Raw genomic sequence first — 9,903 nt, 5'->3', positions numbered from 1 at the left:
AAACTACCTGTAGAAAGAAGGATGGCTTCTATCTTAAGACTTGAGGTCAGAAAGAATGCAAATTTAGACAGGTCTGTAGGGATAAGGGTGGGGGGGTATATATGAGTTCGTGCCTGCTGTGTGCAATACTAAACAATGATACATACACCACAACCACCACCACTACTACTAAGCACTAACGTTTATTGAGCACTTTATATGCCAGAAGAGTGTTCTTCATGGAGCTAAGCTTGCTTAACAGTATTTCTTAAATAATGGAAGCTATTCATATATTGAAAGCTTAGCGTTTTTCAAAGGTTGAGTGTGTAACATTTGGATGTGGCCTAAAAATAGCAACAGTGACTTCTATCCCAGCATATCTGAATTTTGTCTCTTCCACACTCTTGACTTACTTCTGATCCTGGGGCATGCTGAGCAGTAAAAAAAGTTGTTTTTGCATTTTGATTCATCTGCTATGACTGGCATCAATAAGAAATCTTCAGCAATAAAACAGCTCTGTCAAAAAACAACTTCAGCAGCAATTCAGGGCAAAATGTTTCCTTTGAAAAAAAAGTTTGTTGGCCCGATGCAGTGGCTCACGCCTATAATCCCAGCACTTTGGGAGGCTGAGGCAGGCGGATCACGAGGTCAGGAGATTGAGACCATTCTGGCTAACACGGTGAAACCCCATCTCTACTAAAAATACAAAAAATTAGCCTGGCCTGGTGGTGGGTGCTTGCAGTCCCAGCTACTAGGGAGGCTGAGGCAGGAGAATGGCGTGAACCCGGGAGGCGGAGCTTGCAATGAGCCGAGATTGCACCACTGCACTCCAGCGTGGGTGACAGAGCGAGACTCCGTCTCAAAAAAATAATAATAATAAAATAAAAAGTTTGTATTAGCAGACACATATTAGTAGGTATCCCCCATGATCAATGAAGTGTTGGGTTACTCTGAAAAAGTGTCCAATCTTACAGGTGTGACTTCCTCTTGACCCACAAGTTCTTGAGGGCAGGGATAGAGACTGTTCATCTTTTATTGTTTCCCAAGGTCTGGAACATAAATAGTAGTTCAAGTAGTCCAACGTATGACACACAAATAGTTCTGGGTAAACATTAGCTCAAAGTTTGCTCAAGGCATTGATGCAGATGTTTATAAAATTAAATTGTTCTTTTTACTGTACACTTGAAATGAGAAAATTATTAGAAACCACTGGGTCTCATTTTGACAAGAAAAGTCTGAAGAAATCACTGTTCACTTAGTAGATACAAAGTTGTTTTCTGGGAAAACACACCTGGAAAAAAAAAAAGTGGGTCTGATATGGGAGAATTTTTTTTTTCCATATAAACAGATATACAGGGAAGTGGAACACTACTAGTATCTTAAGGATTCCTGAAAATATTTATGTTGATAAGTTTGATCAGCAAACATTTCTAAATTTGAAAATGGATAAAGCAAAAAGCACAGTGAGGTACTGAAAGAAGTCTAATACTAATGTCACACATAAGAATACATATTTAAAATTAATGAACTAAAAGGGATATAGGTAATTACTCCAGATTCCTAGGAAGAATTAAGATCCTCCTTGATCTCAGTAAAGCAATGAATAGTCATTCTGACATCTAGCTAAAAGCAGACTTATTTCCCTTCGGTCTTTAATCTTTTTGGAACTCAAGGATTTCTGCCACACTTTGATACACCAGGCCATTATAAAATTACACCTCATTTATTGACAATTTCTACTTAAAAGGAAGAATACCTAAAAGTATCTCCATATGCTATAGTAGAAATGGTATGCTTTAATTAGTCTAACAATAAAGTCCTTAAAGATTTGCATTCTTTGTTGCCTATTTTGAAAACTTGCAAAGATAAATTTTATAAAGATCATGATTTTTTTTTTTGGGACGGAGTCTTGCTCTGTGGTTCAGGCTGGTGTGGAGTGGTGTGATCTGGGCTCACTGCAAGTTCCGCCTCCCGGGTTCACGCCATTCTCCTGCCTCAGCCTCCCAAGTAGCTGGGACTACAGGCGCCGTCACCATACCCGGCTAATCTTTTTGTATTTTTAGTAGAGACGGGGTTTCAGGGGTTTCACCGTGTTAGCCAGGATGGTCTCGACCTCCTGACCTCGTGATCTGCCTGCCTCGGCCTCCCAAATCTGGGATTAAGATTATGTTTCTTACTAGTCCTTTCCATGAAATATAACAGCAAATAGTTTCCAAATGAGAGGAAATGAAAAGTGAATAACGAGCTGAGTTAAAACATCTTAAAACAGAATATGGCTTAATACTATCATTTATCATCAGTTGTCCTAGAATAACTTAAATTCTTCTAGCTTATTGTTGTTTTTTCGATAGTTGATTATAGTTGTGAGGCAGGATACACACACACACCCACACTATAACAAAGATTTTTGGAGACTGACAGTTAAAAAATAGTGTTGGCTGAGCACTGTGGCTCATGCCTGTAGTCCCAGAACTTTGGGAGGCTGAGGTGGGAGGATCACTTGAGGCCAGGAGCTTGACATGGCAAGACTCCATCTCCAAGTTTAAAAACAAAAATAAATTAAAAAAAGATACATTGCTATGTATGACTGTTGATATAAAAAATCTGAATACTAGACATGGCGACTCACATGGTACTTCAAGGGCTTATCAACAAAGTTGCTAGTTGTAACACTATGAATTGTTAATGATACTGTTTTGGCTTTGCTAGCAAGTGTTGTAAAGCTATATATACACATACATACATACATACATACACACACACACACACACCTTTTAAAATAAAATGGTGATCCTGGTACTAACTATGACTTTAAATGGATTTAATTTTAATTTTAATGGCTTGAACTAGGTTCATCTGTCATAGGGATCAAAATTAGCCTCTATCCCAGCTGGGGTCAACCAGGGAGCCACTTTTCTTAACTGACAACCTACTGAACGTCAACAACTGCAGGAGACGGGACTTTACCTTCGTCTCCGGTAAACTAGTTGACACATCCCATGTTGGCAAGAGGCCTAAGTAGATGACCTTGGTCCTCTAAAATCTGGCCTGCACTCCCGGGGCACCCCTGCAACACCTATAAAGACAGCTCCAGATAGAAAAGGGTTGGGGTGGAAAAGCTAATAACGGCAGGCACCTGCCCCGCCTCGGGGCTGGGGGCTATTCCTGCGGTTTCAGCTGACTTTCGGAGCCATTCGTCTCCCAACAAAGTCGGAGGCGTTCCTGGGCTGGGTACAACAAGGGGCTCTGCCACCCTCCTGGGGGGGTGCCCAGAGGGCTTCCGGATGTACCAGGTTTATTCTTTCGGGTCACAGATAGCACAAACTAAAAGGAGGGATTACCCTTTCTGTCCAGTCGCAAGATGGCGACTGACCCTGGTGGGACTCCGAGGGGCCGCGGGCCACCTCCTCTTCCCAATGGCCCGCGCGCCGGCGGCGACGGCAAGCGGGAGGGAGGCGGAGCCGGCGAGGGAAGGAGGGGCGGAGCGCGGCGCCCTCCCGCGCGTCTTGGCCCCGCCCCACGTCCCCGCGTCCCGGCCTGGAGCCCTCGCCCGGCCGGGCGGCGCGCGCTGCCTGCCGGGATACTCGGCCCGCCCAGCCAGTCCTCCCGTCTTGCGCCGCGGCCGCGAGATCGGTGTTTCTCCCAAGATGGTGGCGCTGGGCTCGGGGTGACTACAGGAGACGACAGGGCCTTTTCCCTTCGCCAGGACCCGACACACCAGGCTTCGCTCGCTCGCGCACCCCTCTGCCGCGTAGCCATCCGCCAGCCCGGGCGCCCGCCATCTGCCGCCTACTTACGCTTCACCTCTGCCGACCCGGCGCGCTCGGCTGCGGGCGGCGGCGCCTCCTTCGGCTCCTCCTCGGAATAGCTCGCGGCCTGTAGCCCCTGGCAGGAGGGCCCCGCAGCCCCCCGGTGTGGACAGGCAGCGGCGACTGGCGACGAACGCCGGAATTTCGGCGGCTCCGGCGCCCCCTTTCCCGGCCTCGTTTTCCGGATAAGGAAGCGCGGGTCCCGCATGAGCCCCGGCGGTGGCGGCAGCGAAAGGGAACGAGGCGGTGGCGGGCGGAGGCGGCGGGCGAGGGCGACGACGACCAGTGAGGCGGCCGCCGCAGCCCAGGCGCGGGGGCGACGACAGGTCAGTGTTGCCGCGGCCTGCGCCAGGCGGCGCTGGCTCCCCTCCGTCACTCGGCCGGCCTTCGGGGCCCGCTGTGGCGAGGTCGGCATCCCCCTTCCCCGCCCCCCGCCGCCGAGGCGAGTGTTTGGGGGCGCGTGGTCCGGAGGGGCTGGTGCCAGAAGTAGGCCCCTGGTGGCCGCGGCTGCTGCAGTCTTAACTGTCAGTCCTGGCGGAGCGCCGGCGGGAGGGTTTTGTCGCCCGAGGGGACGCGAGCGGTCCCGGGGCGGGGCTGGACGTGCGAGGCGTCGAGATTTGGGCCTCTTGGGAGAGAGGCTCGTGGAGCCAGCCGGGGCCCCAGACTGGGAAGGGCAGGCCCTTTCCTTCAAAGGGGAGCTCTTTCTCGGCGTTTTCGAGGTTTTGAGCTCTCTTGGGGAAGACATATTTAGCCGTGTGCTTGGTGGGTTGGGGTTTTGGGGGTGGATTGATGGGAAGGGAGGGCGGAGGAAGTGGTATGTCAAGCCCAAGGGTTGTGCGCACAGATTACTCATGTGTTGCCGTCCACCAGGATTTCTGAAGTTGAACGTGAGTTATTGGCTTTGCCAGAGACTGCTGTGTTATATGCAGACCCGCATGCAAGCAGTTGGCCTTTTTTTTTTTTTCTCCCCTTTTCACTGTAGAAAATGAAAAGGATGCTTTGCTCATCTTAGTGGTAAAGGCTTTTGTTGGTAAAGGTAAAATTGAATGTACCAAATGCCTTAGTCCGTGAAATTTTAAAAATAATACACTGGTGAAGCTTGGCAAGCTTGAAAGAGAATTTAGCGTCTAAATTTTTTTAATGACTTTTTATGGATGTGCTAAATTAGTAACAGTACAAAATCTGAGATTATTAAGAGGGTGCTGTTGCAAATGTAAACTAACAGCATATGGGGTTTGCAGTGCATAGTTAACCTCAATCATGAAGGAATATGGATATGACCCGTCATTTTGGATCATGTCACTGCCTGCAATGTTGAGAGAAGCAGCAAATTATTGCAGAGTTTTTTGGGAGACGACTTAAAGTTTAAGAAATACAACTGTTGGAAGTTACCTGTCAGAGACACAAAGATACCCAATCAGTCTTGTGGAATAAATTGGACAAGTGGGGTAAAGTGTTTGTCTTACACTTCTGATCCATAAGTACTCTTACTTAAGAGGTGATTTGGTAAATCATGTGAAATTTAGAATTTAGGAGAGATAAGAAAGTTTTGTCTTGGTATGTATAGTGGAAATAGCTTTGAAATTAGATCCTGTTTTTAAATCTAAGCTACTTACCACATTTTTAGTGAAATGAATACAATATTAATGATGTGACTGATAAGCCCTAAGGATGACCAGAAACCCTTTTAAGAAACGCTAATAGTCTGGACCAGAAATGAAAGGAAATAGCTTCAAGAAATAATTTGCAGTGTTTGTGTATTTGTGATATACACAGGAGAAATGCAAGAACAGAATATGAAGGGGTACCTCATCATCTTTACAAAATTAGAATGTCAACTATGCAAGTCTTACTGTGTCAATATTTATTAACCTGCATTAGTTTGCTAAGTAGTATGCTCACCATCCTCTGGACATTGCCCCTGTCCCTGAGGAGCTTAACTTTATACAGAGATACAAAATACTGTGTTTTGATTTCCTTTCAGAGGATTTATAAGCTACTTATGTTTTTATCTGTCCTAAATTCTGCCCTTTTTTTTTCATGGCTGAAAAAATAACTTCCTAAGAAAGACACATACTAGTCACAGGTGTGGGGAAAAAGTGTTCTCATCCCACTTGTCCAGTCCATTTAACAGTATTTATTGGGTACCTACAGTGTCTTTGACATGTAACGTGTAATCAGTTGATTTTTCTTAAACTTCAGATCATTTCTATTTCAATCACCTCCTTCTCCCCTCCAAAAACATTTACTGTGTAAACTGTGATAATGCACTGTTTCTCTCGGTGTCAGTCAGTGGAATGATCCAGATTTATAGGTCATAGCAAAGTTTTTCATCCCAAGCTCTTAAAATGATGTTTCCAAATGTCCATTTTCTTAAATGACTGCTAATGTTCTCCAATCATGTTACACATATTTTGTTTAGACCTATAATTCTATAGGTCTAAATGTAGAAACATTACATTATGTACATATGCAGCTGCTGAAAGAAAGTTAGTTTTCTGATTTTTAGATCAGGGTGAAGACAAACTTTTAGAAGTGATCTTGCAGTAAAATACTGGATGAAGCTTTAGGTGCTCTTTTTATGCTGGCTCAGTACAAAAGTTTTTTTTCACTGGTTTTGAGTTTTCCCCTCACTGCCAAATGTAAGGACAAAATGTAGTAACAAGACATCTTGGTATGTATAGTGGTAATGTCTTTGGATTTCGACCCTGCTTTTAATTCTGACCTTATTAATCTTGGTAAGCCACAGTTTTGTCATCTGTAAAATGGATTGGTGAGACTTCCCCAGAGTCGTGAGGCTTAGAGTATGTAAAACGCCAAACACGCAGGCGCTCAGTAGGTGCTAACCTTAGAGATCTTCCTGTCCAGTTTTTCTGAGTGGTCCGGAGGCACTTTGTGTATAATGGACAACAGCGTGTTATCCTTTATATTGTTTATTTCTTTTCTCATTAGCTATGCACTCTTTAAGGCCAGAATTCCTAGTGTTTACCAGAGAATGTGTTACTAGATGTCTTAGTCTGTTCTGGCTACTATTACAAAACACCACAGACAGGGTGGCTTATAAACAACAGAAGTTTATTTCTCACCGTTCTGGGGGCTGAGAAGTCCAAGATCAAGGTACTGACAAATTTGACTTCTTAGTGAGGGCCCTCTTCCCTTGTTCACAGACAGCTAGCTGTCTTTTCACTGTAACCTCATGTAGAGGAAGAGTAGAGGGGGCTCTATAGGGCCTCTTTTATAGAGGCATTAATTCCATTAATGAGGGCAAAGCCTCCCAAAGGCCCCACCTGTTAATACTATCACGTTGGTGGTTAGGCTTTCAACATGAATTTTGGGGGACACATTCAGACCACAGCACTAGAGCAGTCATGAATTGGTTATTGGTAAATCAGTAAATGATCAACTAACATTGATTAGGCTCCTCCTGTGGCTTCTATGAGCTGAGCTAGGTACAGGCGCCACAAAGACAAGAAAGATGTCTGTCTTTTTGAATGCTTATATTTGAGTGACTTTCTCACATTCATGTGTGTGTGTTTGTGTAAAACCCCATCACATAATGGAACTTCATTCTCCCATGCCCTTCCAATCTAAGAGCAGTTCTATGAACTCAATACCTCCTACCCACCAGCTGCTCCTCTGAAAATTTACTTTTCTACTCATTTGAAAAAGTTCAACCCTCTAGCACATGCATTATTACTTCATGCCTTGGTCCCAGCCCACCACCCCAGTATCTGGCACGTAGTGTATTAGTATTTGTGTGTGTTTGTGTGTGTGTGTGTATGTATATAGAATTTAAAATTTTTGGCCGGGTGCGGTGGCTCACGCCCATAATCGCAACACTTTGGGAGGCTGAGGTGGGCGGATCACGAGGTTAGGAAATCGAGACCATCCTAGCTAACACGGTGAAACCCCGTCTCTACTAAAAATACAAAAATTAGCCAGGTGTGGTGGCGGGCACTTGTAGTCCCAGCTACTCGGGAGGCTGAGGCAGGAGAATGGCGTAAACCCTGGAGGCAGAGTTTGCAGTGAGCCGAGATCTGGCCACTGCACTCCAGCGTGGGAGACAGAGTGAGACTCTGTCTCAAAAAAAATAAAATTAAAAAAAAAAAAAAAAAAAGAATTTGAAATTTTTACTTCAAATACTCTAATTTGGGGCGGCATGATTATCATTCTGTCTTCTGGCAATACATTGATAGATGCTACCTGAGTAGGATTGTCTATGAGGTCAGCTGCTCCAGTCATTTTATACGTGAGGAAATTGGAGTGCAAAGCTTTAAAATGATTTTCTGAAAGACACCCAGGTGTCAGGACCAGAACTAGAACCCAAGTCTCTAGTTCAGGACTCTGCACACGTTGGCACATGTTCTGTCCTACCTTTTGGGATGAATAGTTACACTTGCTTTGTGATTACTCACCCACCTTTTTGGAGATACACGAGTGTTTTGTACACTATTAATAGAAGGCAGTCTTCGCAAAATGCCATCTACAGATCTGTTATTTCTTCTAATAAAGGAAATGATGTAAAATCACCTTAAATAGAAATAGTGTTAATTCTAGAAACATACTCCATAGTCCAAACATGAAATGTTTGGAATACTTAAAGATGCTATATACATAAGTCCTTTTTAGAAAGATAATATTAAAAATTTATGTTTTATAGAGATGAGGGTCTCACTGTGTTGCCCAGGCTGGTCTTGAACTCCTAGGCTTTTACCTCAGCTTCACAGTGTGTTGGGATTATAGGCATGAGTCACGACACCTGACCAAGTTTCTTTTTTTTTTTTTTTTAATGAAATGACTTATTAATACACAGCTTCTTTGCCAGCTTTTGTTTTCATTTGCTCTCAAAAATGTTGGTTAGTGCTTTGATCTGAGTTATCTGTAACAGGTAAATGCCATTATGGATAATAATTCAAAAAGAAGCTTACTAATTATTAGGCCTATCTGAGAGTGAAATAAAGTTAGCATTTTCTTTTTTTTTTTTTTAGACGGAGTCTCGCTGTTTTGCCGGGGCTGGAGTGCAGTGGCCGGATCTCAGCTCACTGCAAGCTCCGCCTCCCGGGTTCACACCATTCTCCTGCCTCAGCCTCCCGAGTAGCTGGGACTACAGGTGCCCGCCACCTTGCCCGGCTAGTTTTTTGTATTTTTTAGTAGAGACGGGGTTTCACCGTGTTAGCCAGGATGGTCTCGATCTCCTGACCTCGTGATCCACCCGTCTCGGCCTCCCAAAGCATTTTCTTTTTGTTTAATTTTATTGATTTGTTTAGAGACAGGGTCTTGCTCTGTTGCCCAAGTTGGAGTGCAGTGGTGCTATCATAACTCATTGCAGTCTCAGGCCTGAGTGATCCTCCCATCTCACCCTCCTGAGTAGGTGAGATTAGCATATGCCACCATGCCTGGCTAATTTTTTTGTTTTTTGTGGAGATGGGGTCTTGCCATGTTCAAGTTGGTTTCAAACTCCTGTCCTCAAGCCCCTTGGCCTCCCAAAGTGCTAGGATTAAAGGTGTGAGCTACCATGCCCAGCTGAGCATTTTAAAAAAGTACTGGTCTTTGTACATGAGTTGTTACTATTTGATTCTAAGCCTTATGACTGATATCCCTAAAATTATTTATAAAATTTTAAGCATGTCAGAGTCATTGAAATGGAGGAAGAGATTGGTCTTGAGGTTGTTTTAACTATAGCTTCCTAATGGTCATGAGCAGGTTATTTAGCTTTTGAAGCGTTTGTTCCTTCTTCTGTCAAATGAAGGTGATAGTTGCTTTGTTTTAAAAGAGTATGCTTTTCAAATGTGATCATTCTTGAAAATGTAGATTAAGAAGCTTTTTAGAGGCCAAGCACGGTGGCTTACACCTGTCATCCCAGCACTTTGGGAAGCCGAGGCAGGCGGATCACGAGGTCAGGAGATCTAGATCATCCTGGCCAACATGGTGAAATCCCATCTCTACTAAAATACACACACACACAAATTAGTGGGTCGTGGTGGCGCATGCCTGTAGTCCCAGCTACTCAGGAGGCTGAGGGAGGGGAAACGCTTGAACCCAGGAGGCGGAGGTTGCAGTGAGCCAAGATCATACCCACTGCCTGGTGACAGAACGAGACTCCCTCTCAAAAAAA

General features: G+C 44.5%; 1 protein-coding gene across 6 annotated transcripts in view; it reads left to right on the top strand.

The window, feature by feature from the left end:
* The first annotated feature begins 3,507 nt into the window (after window positions 1-3,507).
* UBE3A (ubiquitin protein ligase E3A) overlaps window positions 3,508-9,903 on the top strand; it is a 106,655-nt gene continuing 100,259 nt past the window's right edge. For 3 of the 6 annotated variants that reach the window (XM_017882364.1, XM_017882363.1, XM_017882362.1), the window contains exon 1: window positions 4,033-4,114. The gene's annotated coding sequence lies outside the window, so the exon portion shown is untranslated. Of the gene's footprint in view, window positions 4,115-9,903 lie in introns of all 6 variants that reach the window. The other 3 variants (XM_017882360.1, XM_017882366.1, XM_017882365.1) reach the window with 3 other exon arrangements.

This window comes from Rhinopithecus bieti, unplaced genomic scaffold (assembly GCF_001698545.2).
Source record: "Rhinopithecus bieti isolate Rb0 unplaced genomic scaffold, ASM169854v2 scaffold_13247, whole genome shotgun sequence".
Taxonomy (NCBI): Eukaryota; Metazoa; Chordata; class Mammalia; order Primates; family Cercopithecidae; genus Rhinopithecus; species Rhinopithecus bieti.
Note: the sequence above shows the minus strand (reverse complement) of the source record. Positions and strands in the feature narration are given on the sequence as shown.